This window comes from Wyeomyia smithii, chromosome 2 (assembly GCF_029784165.1).
Source record: "Wyeomyia smithii strain HCP4-BCI-WySm-NY-G18 chromosome 2, ASM2978416v1, whole genome shotgun sequence".
Taxonomy (NCBI): Eukaryota; Metazoa; Arthropoda; class Insecta; order Diptera; family Culicidae; genus Wyeomyia; species Wyeomyia smithii.
The window spans coordinates 237,131,724-237,150,393 of NC_073695.1; positions in this window are offsets into that span (position 1 = coordinate 237,131,724).

An 18,670-nucleotide genomic window follows, 5' to 3' on the forward strand; every position below is an offset into this window, starting at 1 on the left:
CTACACAAAATCCATAAAACGTTCAAAACGAAACAGTCGTTCTTCGCATTTTGCATTTCTGCACACCACTTGCAGCAACAGTCGATCTCGCATGAACGGAGCTTATTCTGCTGTTTCGCAAGCAGTGACACCCTTTTGGCGTAAAACCGAGCCAGAGAGCCAGAAAAAAACGGCTTCAAGCAAAATGTATGGGGATGACATTCGTGACAGGGATGTGCTTGCGAGTGAGAGTACTCGACTAAAATTGCTCGTATAGAAGGAGTGTTTGAAAAAACGTGTTCGAAAACGAAAATAGTTTCTTTATCTACCCGGTTTTGCTTCGTGCACCGACAGCCGAAAGTGAGTGAAGAATCTGTGAAGTATCGCATACTAGAACGTGTAGGGTTTTTTACAGTAGTCTAATGCAAAACCAGCCGAATAAAACCACTACCGAAGTAATCCGTTACTCTTTTTGAAACATTTTATGTCCCCCCGCAACCATCGCAATGCATCTTGAAACGATTGTCTTCGTCTGGTTGTGCTCGCGAGAAGTGAAGTACACGCGAGTAAAAGACTATGCGTGTATGTGCATATGATCTCGGGAGCGAATGCAAGTGAGAAAGATAGCGAGAAAGAACGAGAAATAGCTTGAATGGAGAATATGCCAGTGTGTGATATCGGTACCAACGAGAACCTTACATGAGGTGTTGTATGCTGTGTATGAGTAATACTAACAACACTACTAACTTTGTGCCGCGAGCTGAAATGTGTGCAGCACTACAATAAACACCTGAGAATGACGCAGAGGCAGAGGACCAAGACGACTGGAGGAACGACATCGTCAGCACAGCGGATGCGAGAGATATACCGCCCCCACGATAAGTGAAGTTAAGGATGCTATCAAGCAGCTGAAGAAAAACAAAACAGTTGGAGAAGATGGCATCGCAACGAAACGCATCAAGCTGGGCCCGGCTAGGTTGGTTCCCTGTCTGTAACAGCTAATAGTGAGGATCTGGGATACAGAACAGCTACCAGAAGAGTGGATGGAGGGAGTAATATACACGCAAAACTTTTCCTTATTACTTTAGAAGCAATAGCGCAAAATCGCCTTTTGGGTAACAAACCTATTACTTTAAAGGCAATAAAATTCTTCCCCAGTCAAGTAACAACACATACTGGCATATATTTAGCACGTGTTACGGGAGTACGACTATCTAATAATGGTCGTTTCAACCACATGCAAGATTTTTTCTGTCGAAAACTGCTCCCTTTCCATCTCAAGCAAAAAACAAATCACAAACCGTCGCATATGTTGCACATGTTACAAGTTTCTTCAATCTCCAATTCATCCGGTGTGCGTGTATTAGTTCGCATACGGAGACAAGAGCTGCCAAGCAGCATTTTCCCCGTCATAGAGTATGCAAACGTTGATGATTTCAAAGACTTGAAATGCGTCCTAAAATGACACCACGATCTGTAAACTGCGTTAGAGAAAAACAAAAACATTCGCTTTCCTGCAAGATATCTAAAACACATACTCATTGGTTCATGGAAACTCATTTGCACCTGTTTGAAAATACAATACTCGTGCCTAATCAGACAATATTCGCAACTTCGGCAACTCTGGTCAGACAGTATTACATATTTCCATTTTAAGTAAACACTGGGGGACGAAACGAAAGTGTTTCTAATTAGACATTTGAGGTTGACGGTTGAGATTCTGGTTATGTGTGAATGAAGAGGACAAAAATGAACCTGATCGTTGCATCAATACAAATGCAGCGAGTGAAGTCTTGCTAACACATGCATTGCGGTGCTTGGCTGTATGTTCTCCTCCAGAAACACATACAAGCGTGTGGCCGCCATAATTTTTATTACTTTTTGTTTGTTACTCTTTGTGTATAATGCGCAGTCATAAGACACAATAAGTAATAAAAAATTGCCCTAAAGTAATAAAATGTTCCCCGTTTGCGTTGGGTGTACCAATTTTAATCACGCCAGTTTTGTGAATGGTTGATCGACAACGAACCAAAGCTTCAAGCTTCCTCCAAAAGTGTCGCGAATATCAGTCCTCACGCACCACCTTTTCCTCGATTTTAAGGCCGCTTACGACACTATCAATTGTGTAAAGTTATGGGAAATTAAGAAAAAAATGGTTAAAGGTGTTACCTTTAGCATCCGAGGTACGATCTTCAATAAATCCAGCCAGTTCATCTGCTTCGTTGACGACGTGGACCTTGTCGAAAGGACGTTACTGAACAGTACACGAAGCTGAAACGTGAACTAGAAAAGGTTGAATTAGAGGTGAATACGTTGAAGCCCGAATATCTGCAAGGAGGGGAAATTGAGCCCGATTATAGGACTCACGTCGGTGGTAGCGTAGTAATCGGCGGAGATGGATTTGTGTACCCCGGATTATTAGTTACCACAGTAGAGAAATCTTCAGACGTATCGTAGCTGAAAGTCGTGCCTGCTACGGACTCCACAAGAGCTTCACAAGGTCCGGTAAACTTCGCCCCCGTACCAAGTGCACCATGTACAAAATACTTGTACGACCATTGGTCCTCTACGGGCTCGAAGCATGGACAATGTTCGAGAAGGACCTGTAAGCACTGGCCATTTTCGAACAATGTGTGCTTAGAACCATTTTCGGCGGAGTATGTGAGGATGGCGTATGGAGATAAAGAATGAACCACAATCTGGCGCAACTTTACAGTGACCCCAGCATGAAGGAAGTCGCTGAAGCTGGATGGGTACAAGGGGCAGAACATGTTGTGAGAATACCGGCCAAACCTCCGCGAAAGTGATGTTCGCTTAGAATCCCTCAGGTGTAAGACGTAGAAGCGCGCAACAAACTAGGAGCAAGATCTTGGAAGTGTGGGTCACTCAAGAAACTGGAGTCAAGCTGCCATGGACCGAGTTTGCTGGCGAAACATTGTGAAGTAGGTGAACTAATGATGCATGTTTCACCAGGAAAGCAAGTAAGTACGTAGCGGCTCAATTTTCATTCTAAGTAAATTTTATTCGTCCGCTCGTACGCTGAAAATATTTATCTACTCGAATTTTTGAGAATTTAGTTATGTATTATATTCTGAAAAATGTGTTTTCGTTAGACCGGCAAATATTTATTGTGATTTGTAATTAAGCTGACAACGACGCTAGAACTGGAATATCCACATGTTATTATAAGCCAATACGCTTTTTGGTAGACTAACTTTTTTTTTTAAATCACCATTTGAATATCAGCGTGAATTATTCCGTCATTATCCCAGACGTTTTTTTCCTAATTACAGAGAATATTTCACAGAAAATGTATACACTGATGACATTTTCATCGAAATTCACGGTTTATTGGGAATTCTGGTTTCTAACGTCGGTCCTTTTCCGCAATGAAATCGGTTTTTTAGATTCTGTTTTGATCTGACTCTACTGATTTCATCTGGTTCGATGGCGCTCACTATAGTAGAATATAATTAAGGTTTCACCTGAATCAAATTCGCAATTTGCTTTCAAGTTTGCATACTCGAGCAAGACGTTAATAGTACAAGTTTAACCACAAACCAAATGGCATATGTCGAGCAGTAGCCCAATAATTTATTGTTCTGACTCCCAGATAATATTATTCCTGCTTGCCTGTATCGCGCTCTTGACACGGCCTAGAGAGGTGGCCATGACCAGCGCTCGACTGCTTGCTCTACCTTTCAAGTACTTTTGAGGTTGGCTACTGCTGCAACAAAGCAGCATTCTCAAGACCTCCATTGCTTTGTGCCCTGCTCATTGGGGCGCCAAATGACCTGCCGCTGGGCTGCCGAAGCAACATCGAGCAACCAACCGCTTGCAGGTGCGTAAAATTGATCAATCCAGTTTCCAGCTTAAGGGTTCTTCAGTTTCCCGCCAGTTCCACAATCGGTACGAATCGAACGCACGCTCCGCTTGGACAAGGTCAATAACACACTTGTGCGAGATGTTTCAGTTAACCGCTTTTATTATGTTGCACGAATCGGTTGTTATAACGAACCTATCGATTCGCCAAACGTATGTTTACCATTTGTTTACAATGTGCTTTTAAACAGATTCGCCTCCTTGATATCAGACGCCCAATAATCGATGATAGAATTCAATCAGACAGAAGGGGCATGTTCGCATGGTAACAGTAATGTGAGCAACGATTCTGGTTTTTATTGAACTGGATATTATCACTTGTAGTTAATTTTTGCATTGTACTTCCTAACAGGCTACGATCAAAACATATGTTTGATAATATTGCTCAAAGTTAAATTGAAAAATAACAACCGCTTCTTCATAAATCTTCAAAAGAACAAACAGTGTGGGGGCAGGCTTCTTTTTGCCACGAAACAATCCTTGAATAAGTCTTACCAAAATTATCGGGTTCGGAGAGGTTGAGGCTGATCAAATTTATTACTAAAAATAAGAAGAGAAAATTCATACCACACTGCGGAGTGAATCTGAATATATTATTTTTCTACAACTTGTACCGGCATAATGAAGTTAGGTCAGTTGGCTGCTCTACAATAAACAACATTTCGTTCCGCTTCAGGTCAAATTGCGAGCGCTGGCACTTTTAATGGGGGATTAGACTGACTGACGTCGGTGAACAGTCGGTTAGCTGTTTGCACGGATTAGCCGACGATGACAGGTATTGTCGGGGAAAGTCCGTACTGTACGCTTAACCAGGTAAGCAATTAATCATAGGTGATTGATGTACATACTCACCCAAGTGTCCCATTTGTCAATCAATTGTGTCTGGAATGGCGATATGCAAAAGATATCTGCGAGAAACCGTTGCTGAAGTAGCTTCGATTTTGACTTGCGCAACAAATTTAGGTTGGCGGCAAACACTACCAAGAGGAAGATTCAACCATTTTGCAATTATTTTGATTGATAGTCCGTATAGTTCACATCAGATCCTCCACATGCATCAGTCTGGATGATTATGGAGTCAAGTGTTATGCAGTAAACTTCAGGTGCACAGTCCCTCAAATTAACAGCATAATGTTGCAGCTACTTCGGATGCTTGTAACTAGCTTCTGTTAGATTTATTATTTGCATACTCTACGGTGTGGATGCCAATTTCTTAATTATTAAAGTAGCTGTGAAATTTAGCCACATTAAAATTAGAGCATTGAGGTTTACGGGGTGTTTTAAAATTTAATTTGTTAGATTTGACGAACCAAATTTATCCAGTCGAGGTGTTAGGTGAAAGAGCAGATTTTATGTGTGGTCTTAAGCGATCGATTGCAGCCTGTAATGAGTTCGAAAAACAGTTGTTACACACAGTTTACGACCTTTCGGTTCAAAGATTCGACATCCATTCGAAACACTGCACACTTTCCTTCACGGTGACCACACGGAAACGGTTCGCGGTGAGAGTGCAAACTCAATAAAGCGTTAGACATACATCAAGTCTGCCCCGTCCGTGGACGGCCACCGAGAGGACTCGTGTAACTTATTGCAAATGCGTTGTTTATGTCTCCGGTGAGAGTTTTAGATATTTCGAAATGAATTTTCCGCATTTTACAACGTGGGTTGTATAAGACAGAAAGTGGAATCGGACGTTCGGTCAACCGCGCTGACTTTTCATCCGAAAAGTGGTCAACTTGAGCTTGCGAGACAGTACCTTTTATTGAAGTTTAGGATACTAATTTGTGAGTTTCTAGAAACTTACAAATCCAAATATCCAGCTTACAACGCAATACAAAACTGTATCATCTTTCATAGTATATCAAAGCATTTGTCAAAAAGGTTCAAAATGATCGTTTCCGGCCTAAATCACAAAAAATACACAACTTTTTGCTCACGTATTTGGATAAACAAATTCCATTAGGTGTGCAACAATGTTCTCGCTGCTTTTTGACGTAGAACTACGTCTTTTACGAGAAAATAGTAGGAGGGTGGTTATATTCCATTAAAACAAATAGTAGAGGAAATTGCAACTCCAGTATTTGTTGCAATTTTATCTAACAGTGCATTTCTGAATGCTGAGACGTTAAAACGTTATAAATAATAATATATACTAGAAGAATGGATATCTCTTATTTAATCGCTGTCATTTCATACATATTCGAATCAAACCTTTGTTCGTAACTGCACTACCAAGACAATCATTTAATTTAGCGAATTGGGTAAAATTTTCCTATCTAAGCAGAAAGCAAACTCAACGAAACTATCTGAACTTGGAGACCAGAACGATTCAAGCAAAAATTTTAAATTTAAAAATTGTTTGACATTAAACAGATAAAGCTCATGCTAGGTTAGCTCCAGCCCAGCATATAACTTCATGTATTTAAAATAGTAGGAGGGTGGTATTAAAGACCCGACCGCATGGCGTAGGACTCTATATTTTTCATCCAACAGTGCTTTCTTATTTGCTGACATTAGAGCGCTTTGAACAATAATTAATAAATAATATAAATGACATATGGATGAAACCTTATTTATATTGGCATCCCCGCTTCCCAGGTATTCGAATTGGGAAAGCATTTGTTCGTAGTTTAAAATGACAAGACAAACATTAGAATTAACAAATTCGATGTATTCCGAGAATTGCGCTTATAGATCATGTTCATGTGCATGGGCGTAGCCAGAATTTTGATTAGGGGGGGAAAAAAAGCTCTTCAAAATTTTAGAAGTAAAAAATGGTATTTTGAAGTATAGAAATAAATACTAGTAGTTAGTGATCAACACGGATTTGCCCGGTACTTTTGCCACTGTGCACCTGTGCAATTCCACGCAATATAGGCCAAGCATTTTATTATTCTCGCTCATTTACCGTCGGTCTAGCTCCGCCACTGTTATTACAATCACCGACGCCCGGGGAGGCGACTTCACCCAGGACCCTAACTCACGACCCGTTGATTAACGGACCGGCGCCAACGGCTTTACTTTCTTATGCGATGGAAGGCGTGATCCCAGAAATTTTTCGCCTCAGAAAATCTCCCGGTGTCGGCTAGGATTGAATCTAGACCAGTTGGGTTGGTTGTGAGTGGATCACGCCACCTCGCCAACATCGACACCTATGTCGGCGGTGGGATTCGAACCCAGGCGTCGAGCGTGGTTGACGGAGACGTTACCAACCACGCTAGGCCCCCGCTCATTTTCAATCAATTATTTTCGATCTGGCTGATACTTTCAACAGATGTTTCAATGGGCTAAGAATGTTTGTACTATCGTATGCGTTAAAAAAATGGACTTTTTTCCGAATGGCGGTAAAAAAATAACTAAGACAGATAATTGAGTTTCATAAATTTCCTATGGAAGGTAATTATGTTAGCTTCCGGATAGTATTCGTTTACCCATCCGTGAACCGAGCTTCGGATAACCGGGTCTCGAGTATATCCGGTTAAAAGTCTCAGCACTACTTCGTACTATAAATTCCCCCGTTCACGGCTAGTCCGGAGCGAAAGAAGAGCAGCTTTGACATCCCCTTCTCGCTAATTGTCAGCCACAGCAGCACCGTCTTGGGAAACTTGGTGTGTGAAAGAAATTTCACCTTAGTGCTTACTTCTTTCGTGGTGGAAGTAAAATACAAAGTGCCCTACCAGTCGTTGCCATCCAGGGTAAGACAGGTCTCGTCGTTCATCACCACCGCCACGTCGTGAATTGCCAGGAAAATCGATTTGACCATCTTATTCAGGCGCTGCCGCTGCTTCATTGCCAAAATTCTGGGGGGGGGGGGCAACTCTTTTGTCTTTCCTCCTTTCAGCTGCTAACACCTAGCGTCCACATGTCACTGGTGCGGTTTTGGAATCAAAATGATGGGGCGCCGACCGCTGTCGTAAAATTAACACCAACAAAAAGATGCATACTTGCAAAGTTTTATCCGCCAGCAGCAGCATTTTGTAAAACAGAAAATTCAATTAGCCACTTCTATTACACAATTTCGAGGCACCAAAAGGGGCCAGTTGCCGAATATATCCTTGTTTTTGGTTAGTCCGTCCAGAATTCTTTCAAGATAGCGTCCGTATGTAACCGGTACGGTTTAGTAATGAAACTGATGGGGTGAAATGTTCGAACGATACGTTTTATACCAAGGCTTCATCAGATAATTAGAAAGAAGGAGGGGCTTCATAGATGATGAAATGGTAGAAACTAAGCATGGAAAAGTTCACTCACTAGCAATATTTCATGCAAATGTGTTCTTTGATTTATCAGTTATCGTTCAACTATTTCCACTCGCGTACTAGTTTTCCATAGAAACGCTGCTGATTGTTTTTCGCTTCTAAGAGTTCCGAATACCATTGAAGGAGACTGAATGATTCAAACACGATAGTATTTATTGTATCCAAGTTCACTTGCATTCAACATTATCGCGAGAAGCTTTGAGATATTATCGCCAGTGATACAAAATTATGAATCCAAATGAATGTTAGATTGCGTTCAATTGTTTGCTTGCCGGAGCAAATAGGTATCATCAATGCTTACGGAAATTGTAGCATGGTGCATTAGCATCTGATACTTGAAATCACCAAGAATCATCGTGGTATATCACGGTGAAAGCACGACGTGGAGTAGCCGAACTACGCCTACAAGCAACCAACATTTGAAAGAATCATTGCGATCGCTTGAGTGCAATCGTTTACGATTTTTTCGTGAAACACTCGCTATATGTTGCACGCTCCGCCTAAAGCAGGCAATACTGTAACAAAATCATCAAAGAAAGCTACCATATATTTCTTTGCTCTAAGTTGTCTCTTGCAAGCTTGAGAATGTGTAACTTTTAATAGCGATGGTTTGCTAAGATTGAAAGCTTATAAAAAGCACGTTCAGAAATGATACCCGAATGATTGTTATGTGATACGAGTTTTTCCATCCTTGGTAGAGACAAATGTTTCTTGAAAGCTGCGCCGGTCGCTGTCGTAATATTAACACCAGCACAAACATGCATTTTTACAAGGTTTTTTCCGCTAGCAAAAGCATTTGGTAAAACAGAAAATTCAATTAGCCGCTTCTGTATCAAAATTCGAGGCACCAAAAGGTACCAGTTGCCGATTATATTGTTGTTTTCTGGTTAGTCCGTCCAGAATTCCAGCCATTTAAGTGTTTTGCAGTAGCCATTTACTACTAAAAGCCACCAGCATTACGGGTGAAACCGGCACGAGATGACCGGTACTCTTTTGTCTTTCCTGCTATCACCTAGCGTCCGCATGTCACTGGTGCGGTTTTGGAATTAAAATGATGGAGCGCCGGCCGCTGTCGTAAAATTAACACCAACAAAAAGATGCATATTTGCAAGGTTTTTTCCGCTAGCAGCAGCTTAAACATCGGAAACAGAAAGTGACAACAACAATAACAACAAAGTCAGATCGATTGTATCCGTAAGTGTCGACTGTGCTTGGGAAGAGAGGTAGTGATTGGCTGCGCGGTATGATTTAGACAATCGATATTGATTACCAATTTTTCAATAGTGTATCTCAAAAAATTGCTTGTTTTTGTTACATAAATTTAACCGTAAAAGAATTTCTGATCGATTGATGCCAAAACCACGAAAACCTGATTATAGATGACTGCAAAATAAGCGCTCAAAACCTGACCACTTTTCCCTGGTTTTCACTGGTTGAATTACTAGATTTTTAAATTCAGGGGCCTAACTCCGATATAGACGTTAGTCAACGTCAAAAATTGTACAACGAAAATCTGTTAATGGAAAGGCGGCTAAATTTGACCTTTTTTAGTTAGTATATTTTCAAATGCAGAAAATTATTGTTCGATTATGCGACCTATTGTTCTATTGAAAATTGTCAAGCTTGCTGAAACGATAATTACATCCTCTGATTGATCGCACACTGACTTTATCTAAAAAGCTCAAAAAAATAGTATACCTAGTTAGCCTGTAACGCACTCTTTGGGCTTTCAAAGAACCTGCTTCTGGTCAAACTAATTACATTCTTTTGGTATATGGTGGGATGAACGGACGGTTATATAAGAGCAGTTCCACAAAAAATGTCCCAGTTTTAATATTTTTTTAAATTGTCATTTTTGATCTGGCTGAAACTTTTCATAGTAGTTTCTATAGGCAGAAGATGCCATTTGGTGTTATTGGTTTATTTTTTTTGGAATACGACTCATTTTCGAGAAGTTATTGAAAAATGCTATTTTGGGAAGGTAATGATGATCGGTGTGGCGTCTTCGACAAACTTGTAGATAATAGTTTTTTTCCGAAAAAATTATACACTCTAATTTTTTTTTTTAAAACAGTAATAAGAAAAATTAAAAATTAATTATCTAAACAAGCTCGTTTTTTAAAAATCTCATTTTTTTACAAAATCTACAAAAGATTACCTAACAATGCAATCGATCATGGAAAAAAAAAAAAATATGATATTTTGAAAAAAAAAACTTTTTTTTTCGCAGGGTAAATTTTTTTATGGAAGGACAAAATTTAAACGAAAAAAAGATGAAAAAAAAATTTTGTTAGAAGAATCATAACTTTTTTTTAATTGCTCAAGTAATCTTAGGTAATCATCAATACCTCCCCAAAATAGAATTTTTCAATCGCTTTTCAAAAATGAGTCGTTTTCAAAAAAATTAAACCAATAGCACAAAATGGCATCTTTTGCCTATAGAAACGTCTATGCAGAGTTTCAGCCAAATCAAAAATGGTCGATTAACTTGGTTGCCCGTTTTTGTGTGGAATTGCTCATAAGCGGTAGCCTAGCGAATTCTGGCAGTAGCAGCAGCGAATTGCGACAGTGCACAGTGGTACACGGTATATAATATATTTGATCTTTCAAATGGTGATATTTTTCTTGTTTGCCTCAAACGTAGCTATCAATATTTGAAAAAGGCCCAGGGAAACGGTAATAACTCTTCTTCTGTATAACATATCGACAATGTTTTTGCTTTAAAAGTTGAGTCTTTGTAAGTTCTTAAGTCATCCGTAGACAACTTTGTTATTAAATTTGAACTGAAAAAATAGAGAAAAACAACTGATTTTTCTGAACCCACCCTGAGCCAGATACGTAAAATTGCTCTAAATCGGTCAATTTAATAGCTACAAACAAATTGTTTTTTTTTTTTGCAAAGTTGCTTACCATTAGTTGATCTACAACTTTGTCTAGAAAAGTATTCAATTACTCTGCAAATAAATAAGTAAGTTTCGCTGATTTTAGGACCACCCTAATTTTGATTTGCACATTACTAAATATAAGAATCAACTTCTTAGAAGGAACTATGGCTCTAAAACCACAGCATCGCATTGAAAAACTCATGTCCGCCCGATTTATCTTACTGTACCATTGTTCAGTGGCAGCCGCGGATTGCGTCAGTATCAGCTGGCTTTCCGAATTCGCTTTCGGCCTAAACAAATCACCTGCCGGTTGGTCACATATCTCAACAGCAAACGTTTCGATTTGCCGGTTGAGGGTTTCGATCTTCTTCCCCGTGATGAAGCTTTGCCTTATTTTGGCAACAATACAAGCAAGCATTCTGTGCTGGATCGTTGCAATCAAAATCTTCCACGGTCATCTAATTTACTATGGTTGAAAACAGTCTTCTCAGAGTGTATGTTGTCAGAATGCCATATTCTTGTACAAAAGAATACCAGCGTTTATCCAATGAAGAGTTTATTGATTTGAGCAAGCAATAGTGGATTTGATGACTTATTAATGAAACACTCTCAACAATTTGTTTATTTTTGCTGGAAAGTAAAGTTTTTGGGCCCATTATCCACACTTAATATTAGAATTGAACAAACTTGAAATGAGCATACAATGAATTAAAAGTTACTCTCCCAACTACAGGGTGAGGAATAATTATCTGTGTTTTATTATTTCAGTGTATAACTAAGATTTGACAAATAATGAAATGAGCTTACCTATGCAATTTTTAACCTTGGTTATGCATGAACAAAACCACGAAATCTTCTTTAAAACAGTGTGCATTGAGTGTCATAATGAAGTTAGGTCCATTTCGCAGTGCGGTGATCGAATTGTATAAACAAGGGCAGCGTCCAGTTAGTATCGCTAGTATGTTAAAATTGCCTATACAAACCATTATAGACGCTATAAAACGATATAATGAGCTGGGAAATTTTGAGGACCGTTCAGGAAGAGGCAGAAAAAGAACCGCTAGGACCCCTGGGAACCGGACAATTATTCGTCACCGGAGAAGATCAATTTGAAAAATGGCAAAATCATTAAACATTGACCCAAAATCTGTACGAACTATTCTTCACAAGTATTTAGGATTACGTTGTTACAAATTTTCAAAAAAGCATTACTTAAATGACAGGATGAAAGATAATCGGTACCGAAAATCGAAGATTCTGTTGAAAGAATTTATCGATGGACGCTATCGCACAATTTTATTCACAGATGAGAAACTTTTCACTTTTCACTCTACATTTTGTATAAATATGTTGTTTTTTGCCTTTCTCCTAGAAAGGTATAGCAATCACTGGAAAAACCAAAGGTATAAAAGTGGTCCCAATGGCCGAATGTCATATACCACTCGACCCCTTTCGACGAACTGAGCATTTTCTGTATGTATGTATGTATGTATGTGTGTATGTGTGTGTGTGTATGTGCAACTTATTTTTCTCACTCACTTTTCTCAGAGATGGCTGGACCGATTTTCATAAAATTAATTGCAAACGAAAGGTCTAGTTGCGCCATAGGTTGCTATTGAATTTCATTGTAATCGGATTTTTAGTTTAGAGGTTATGTATCAAAATGTGAAAATCACGAAACATCAATATCTCAGAAACCACGAAACCGATTTCAATAAAACTAGTTTCAAATGATCGGGCTGTCTTCAAAACCCTTAACTTTTAAATTTCGTTATGATTGGACATATGGTTCAAAAGTTATGTAAAGAAAAGTTATCCTGAGGTTGTTTAAACTCACTCATTTTTCTCAGTAATGGCTGAACCGATTTCCACAAAATTAGTGTCAAATGAAAGATCTAGTTGCCCCAAAGGGTGCTATTGAATTTCATTGTTATCGAGTTGTAACATATTGGCTTTCTCCTAACGATCACTGGCTAATTAAAAGGTAGAAAGTGATCCAAATGGCCGAATGTCATATACTACTCTACTCAGTTCGACGAGCATTTTCTGCATGTATGTGCACCTTTTTTTCGCACTCACTTTGCTCAGAGATGGTCTGACTGATTCTTTCTATCTTGGTGTCAAATGATGGGTCTATTTACCGCTTAGGTTGCTATTGAATTTCATTGTAATCAAACTTTTAGTTTTGGCGCTGCGTCAGAGTGTGAAAATCGCTTTTATATCTCAGAAGCATACATAGTTGAATTCAAATCTAAAAACTAAAGGTATAAAAGTGCTCAAAAGGGTCGAATGTCGTATATCACTCGACTCAGTTCGACGAGCTGAGCATTTTTTGTATGTGTGTGTGTATGTGTGTGTGTGTAACGCTCTCCCAATCTCACTCGATTTTCTCAAAGATGGCTGAACCGATTTCAATGAAATTGATTGCAAATGAAAAGTCTAGTTGCCCTATGAGACCCTTTTGAATTTTATTGTAATCTGATTTCTAGTTTAGAGGTTATGTATCAAAATGTAAAAATCCCGAAACATCAATATCTCAGAAACTACACAACCGATTTGAACAAATGAACGGGCTACCTAAAAAACCCTTAACTTTTGAATTTTATGCAGATTGAACTTGTGGTTCAGAAGTTATGGAAAGAAACGTGTTCTGGAGACTATTTAATCTCACTCATGTTTCTCTGATATGGTTGGATCGATTTTCATAAAATCAGTGTCATATGGAAGGTCTTGTTGCCCCATAAGACCCTATTGATTTTTTTTTGCAAACAGATTATTACTTTGCCTGTTATGTTTAAAAATGTGAAATCCAGCTATGAAAAGAAACATATTCCGAAGACTACTTGGACTCACTCACTTTTCTCAGAGATGGTTGAACCGATTTCCACAAAATTAGTATCAAATGAAAGATCTAGCTGCCTCGTAACACCCTATTTAATTTTGCTGTAATCGGACTGTAACTTCGTCTGTAATGTATCGAAATGTGAAAATCACGAAACTTCATTATCTTAGAAACCACACAACCGTTTTGAACAATATTGATATCAGATGAACGGGCTAGTTAAGGGTTAACTGATGAATTATGATTGAACATGTGCTTTCAAAGTTTGGCTGCCCCATACGTTTCCTTTTCATTTGATTGTAATCAAACTTAAGCAACCGTTATGTTTTAATTTGTGAAACAACGAAAGTCTATCATCTCAAGTATTACACGATTTATTTGAACATAACTAGTGTCATACAAAAGAGTCATCTCTCAAACTTTCAAATAACAAACTTCATAACAATTTGATATGCTGTTCAAAAGTTTTGGAAAGAAAAGAAATTCAAAGACTATTCAACACTATACCTGCTTTGATCAATATATATGGCCTCAACATGATTTAAATGTGGTATCGTACTATTTGAACGCTCCCGGTATCGCTCGTGATTAAATTGTTCGAAATTAAGAGTCATTTCTTTTATTTCGCTATTTCTTAAGCACTAACATTACGTCGAAGTTCATATTTTATACTTCAATTACGACATCAATATTTTAGAAACCAAAGAGTGAATATACCTTTATTGGATGTAAGCATTCATGTAAATCTATTTTTACAAATAATAAGTTTGAATGAGGAAGGAATGAGGAATGAGGAGTCTGACCGCTAGGTGGATTAATTTAGGTTTTTAATATTGAAAGAATAAAGTTGTGACTAAAACATTGAACACTGTTAAAACTTTGTCTGACACTTCATTTGTGAATAGTGTGCGTGGTTCTACGTCAGTTATGCGGTCGTGTCTTGGATACAACCTCCTACTTTTTTTAAATTGAAATGCAACTTATTTTCACAAAACAGTTACCTATAAATCATTCAAACTGTTGCTAATCGCTAACTACACCCTTGTCATATCTTTCTGGCAGAGCTAGAATACCGTTACGATAAAAGTGTTCGTCTTTCGCGGCTATCAACGAATCCATGTCTTCATATCATGTGCAGTATCTGGGAAATAGGGTGAATGAGGTAGGGCTTCTCATTCAAGCGTTTCTATGTAACTTTTAACGATTCTGGCATCATGAGGCGTTATGATGCCAGAAACGTTAAATGCATAATGAGGCTAGTTTTTTTATGAAACATGAACGTTGATGGCTGTCTAATCATGGAGAAATAAGAAACAAAAAAATTAAATTTTTTTAGAAAAAAAAGAATAAAAGCCAGAACGTCTTCAACAAAGTTGTAGATAGTAATTTTGTTGCTCCAGAGAATTATACACCGTGGGACAAAAAGATTGTTTTATTTGAAAAAAAAAAAACAGAAGCATACTTATACATTAAATATCTCAAAAAACTCATTTTCCATGGATCTGGATCTTTTTCTACAAAAACTGCACATTTTATAACCTAACTAACTAAGCAAAATTAGTTTACTAAACTTAGAGAAGTAGAAAAAAATGCGTGCAAATCTATTCACAGTGTATATATTTTTTGAAGGAAAAAATCATTATCTTTAACTTTGCCGAAGGCACTAACTACCGATAAAAAACGGTTAGATGCTAACATGTTTTTATTTTAGTGTATTTTTTTTAATATTTAATTTTTAGTTATATTTTGGTGTTAAAAAAAATTTTTTTGTCTCACGGTGTATATTTTTTCCGAAAGGAAAAAACGACTGTCTACTACTTCGCTGAAGACCTAATACCAATCAAACCAAGCGTCCTGGACTTATATTTTGTTTTTCATTTTTCCTAGAGAATTTTAATTTTTTTGTTTCTCATTTCCTGCGTTTGGCATGGATCCACATCGAGCATTTCCTCCAATTCAGCGTCTTCGGAGGATTTTGACTTTATTCACGCAAACAGTATTTTTTTAACTTCCGATGCGCTTCAGCCGCTGTTAGAAATTAGAAAAGTGATGATTACTTGGCACAGAATTAGAAATTTACACAAAACTAGAAGTACATGACGCTGCAATAACAAAATATTCAAAATTAACATAAAATTTGCAGATTTTCCCTGTATTTACATTTTTTTTTGTACTTCATTTGTATTTTGTGTTTCAGTATGAATACATGTCAAACAAATTTCTTCGGCCAAAACGAAGTAACTCTAAACTGTTGACATAGAAATATAAAAATGTCAAAAATGTAAAAACTTACACAAATGTCTGAAACGTAAAATATGGCAAGTCAAATTTCTTCATGTCATGTTATGAGAAACATGACTTAATTTTGAAAAATTCATGATAGGTAATGATACGTTTTCAAAAATAATATAGACCATTTTGTTCAAACTGTAACATTCTTTTTGGCACACTTTCAACCGTGAATTGCATAACTGCTTGATAATTGAATAACCTGTATATCAACAATCTCCTTCATCAAATGGTCTTGGACTAAACATTGTAATTAATTGGCTGCTTAACAGCCAGCTAATGCATAGCTTAGTGTCATATAAACGCTAAAATTTTGGAATGATTCGACGAGACCCGGGGTAAACATGGGTGTACTCCAGTTGCGGGTGGTGCTTCCGACACATTCAGTCGAGTTATATGAGCCTGATTAAAATTCTTTTAAAGGTTCATAAATTTTACAGGTAAGACAGAAAACAACACGGCTCAGAACCCAACAATGCGGAAAGTTTAAGCTGGTGATTTTTCGCACACAAGACTGAGTTGCAATCTTTTCAAAACCGATAGAAGAACTGACGATTCAGTCATCTAACTAGAAAACTGTTTGAAACAAGTTCGATTGTCGAAAAAGGTTGTAGGCGTTTACAGGTAAAGTGTACCATCATTTGTATTCACTGTCAAAGCTTAATGTGCTGCACTGCAATTCTTTCTTCCTACCAAGGCTCCATTTGAATGCCATTACCATCCATCGACGCTTTGTCTCGTCGTTATTTGTAAATGGTAAATTATATCCCGCGCGTTACAGCTCTACTTTACAACGCACTCATAGACATCGGGGCTTCGAACTTGAATAACATCAAAATTTACCAAATCTCGTTATGCAATCTCTACGCGCTTTATGACAGCAAACATTCCTAGCAAGGTCATCTTCACCATCGCAGAGGCTCGTTTTGGCAGCTCACCTAAGTGAGTTCTTTTCACGCTTGAAAGTTCACTTTTTATGGAAACACCGTGCGCGCATGTATTTATTTCCATCATGAGGTTCCAACGAGCATTCCAATTCCAGCCAACCGCAGAGCCGAGATCACTTTCAGTTGATGGTGGTTCACGTTTAGATCGTGCACACCGCGCGCCGACACGTATATCAGTGCCACCACCCGCGACGTTGAATCGGTTGCCACGGAGGAAAAGCACACCCAAAATTAATTGAAATTATCTTGGCGTTACTATCAAACGGATGGACGACTGACTGAAACGTCATACAGGCACTCGCAGTCACCCCCGGTTACACTATGGCCAGTCATCAGCAAAGGGACTTGGATTTGTTATAGATTTTTGCCAACATAATCGCATGATCTAAAACATCGAGCGTAGATTGCTCAAATCCGGCATCGATAGTGGTAGCGAGCGGCCTGACCTTGGTAGTCATTCTTCAGTCACTGCTGCTACACCAGCCTCCGCGTCGCGTCCTTCCGCTTCTGTTGAGCAATCAGGTTGCGCCTAGGCACTGGTGTGTCGACAGCAAAGCGAATGTTCTGTCTGTCCGTCGTCAAACAAACCAACAGATATCTAACCGTCATAATCATTGTAAACTTTAAAACATTTAGGGGGCAAACGGGACATTTTCGTTCCATTTGTGGCGCGGAGCGATTGGTGGAGATCAAATGAAGTTGTGGAGCAAAAAAATGCTTTCCGGCTATTCATGTGAAATTATTATTAACTAGTTGAACGTTCCCGGCGATGCTCGGGATCAAAAGTTTAAAAATTGAGAATCATTTTTTTATATTTCATTGATGCATTAGCACAACATACTTCAAAAATATTTCGCATCGTATACAGTGCCTCCACAATTATGGGTCAGCTACAATTATGGGTTTTTTTTTTACACAAATACGTCTATTCTCATAAAACTGAACAATTTTCATTGGCAGTGGTATTTTTTATAACTCAATTGTAACCCTATTCATACGATTAAAATGATTTAATGTTGAAAATGTTACTAAAAACAATAATTCTGCTCGGTTACAATAAGTGAATCACCCGTAATTGTAGTAATGTTACGTTTTGCGGTGCACAATTGTGGGTCAGTCCATATTTTGGCTATTTTTATCACTTTTGCATGAAAATTCATCACGATCTAATAAAATAACTTATTATCCAGCTTTTACAACAATAAAATAACTTTTGTGATGGATTTGGTGGTTTTATAAACTCAATGATCTTGAAGGGCAAAAGTGACCCATAATTGTGTCTTTTGCTATGCAAGTACTATTTTTCTTATTAACCGATTTACACGCATCAGCTGCAGTGAAACTAATTGTCGATCGAAAGTATACATCAGAATACAGAAAGGGAAAATAAAACATTCATTGTTGATAATTTTTCCGATTTTAAATTCATTTTTCAACATTTAGGCAACATGTGTATTGACCCATAATTGTAGAGGGACTGCCAATATTCTAAGAACGCACAGAACGTAAACTTTACGTCATCATTCAGAATCTCGAAATGGCGTATGGAGTTCCACTTTCGGAAGTATTGAAATTGTTGGTCAAATA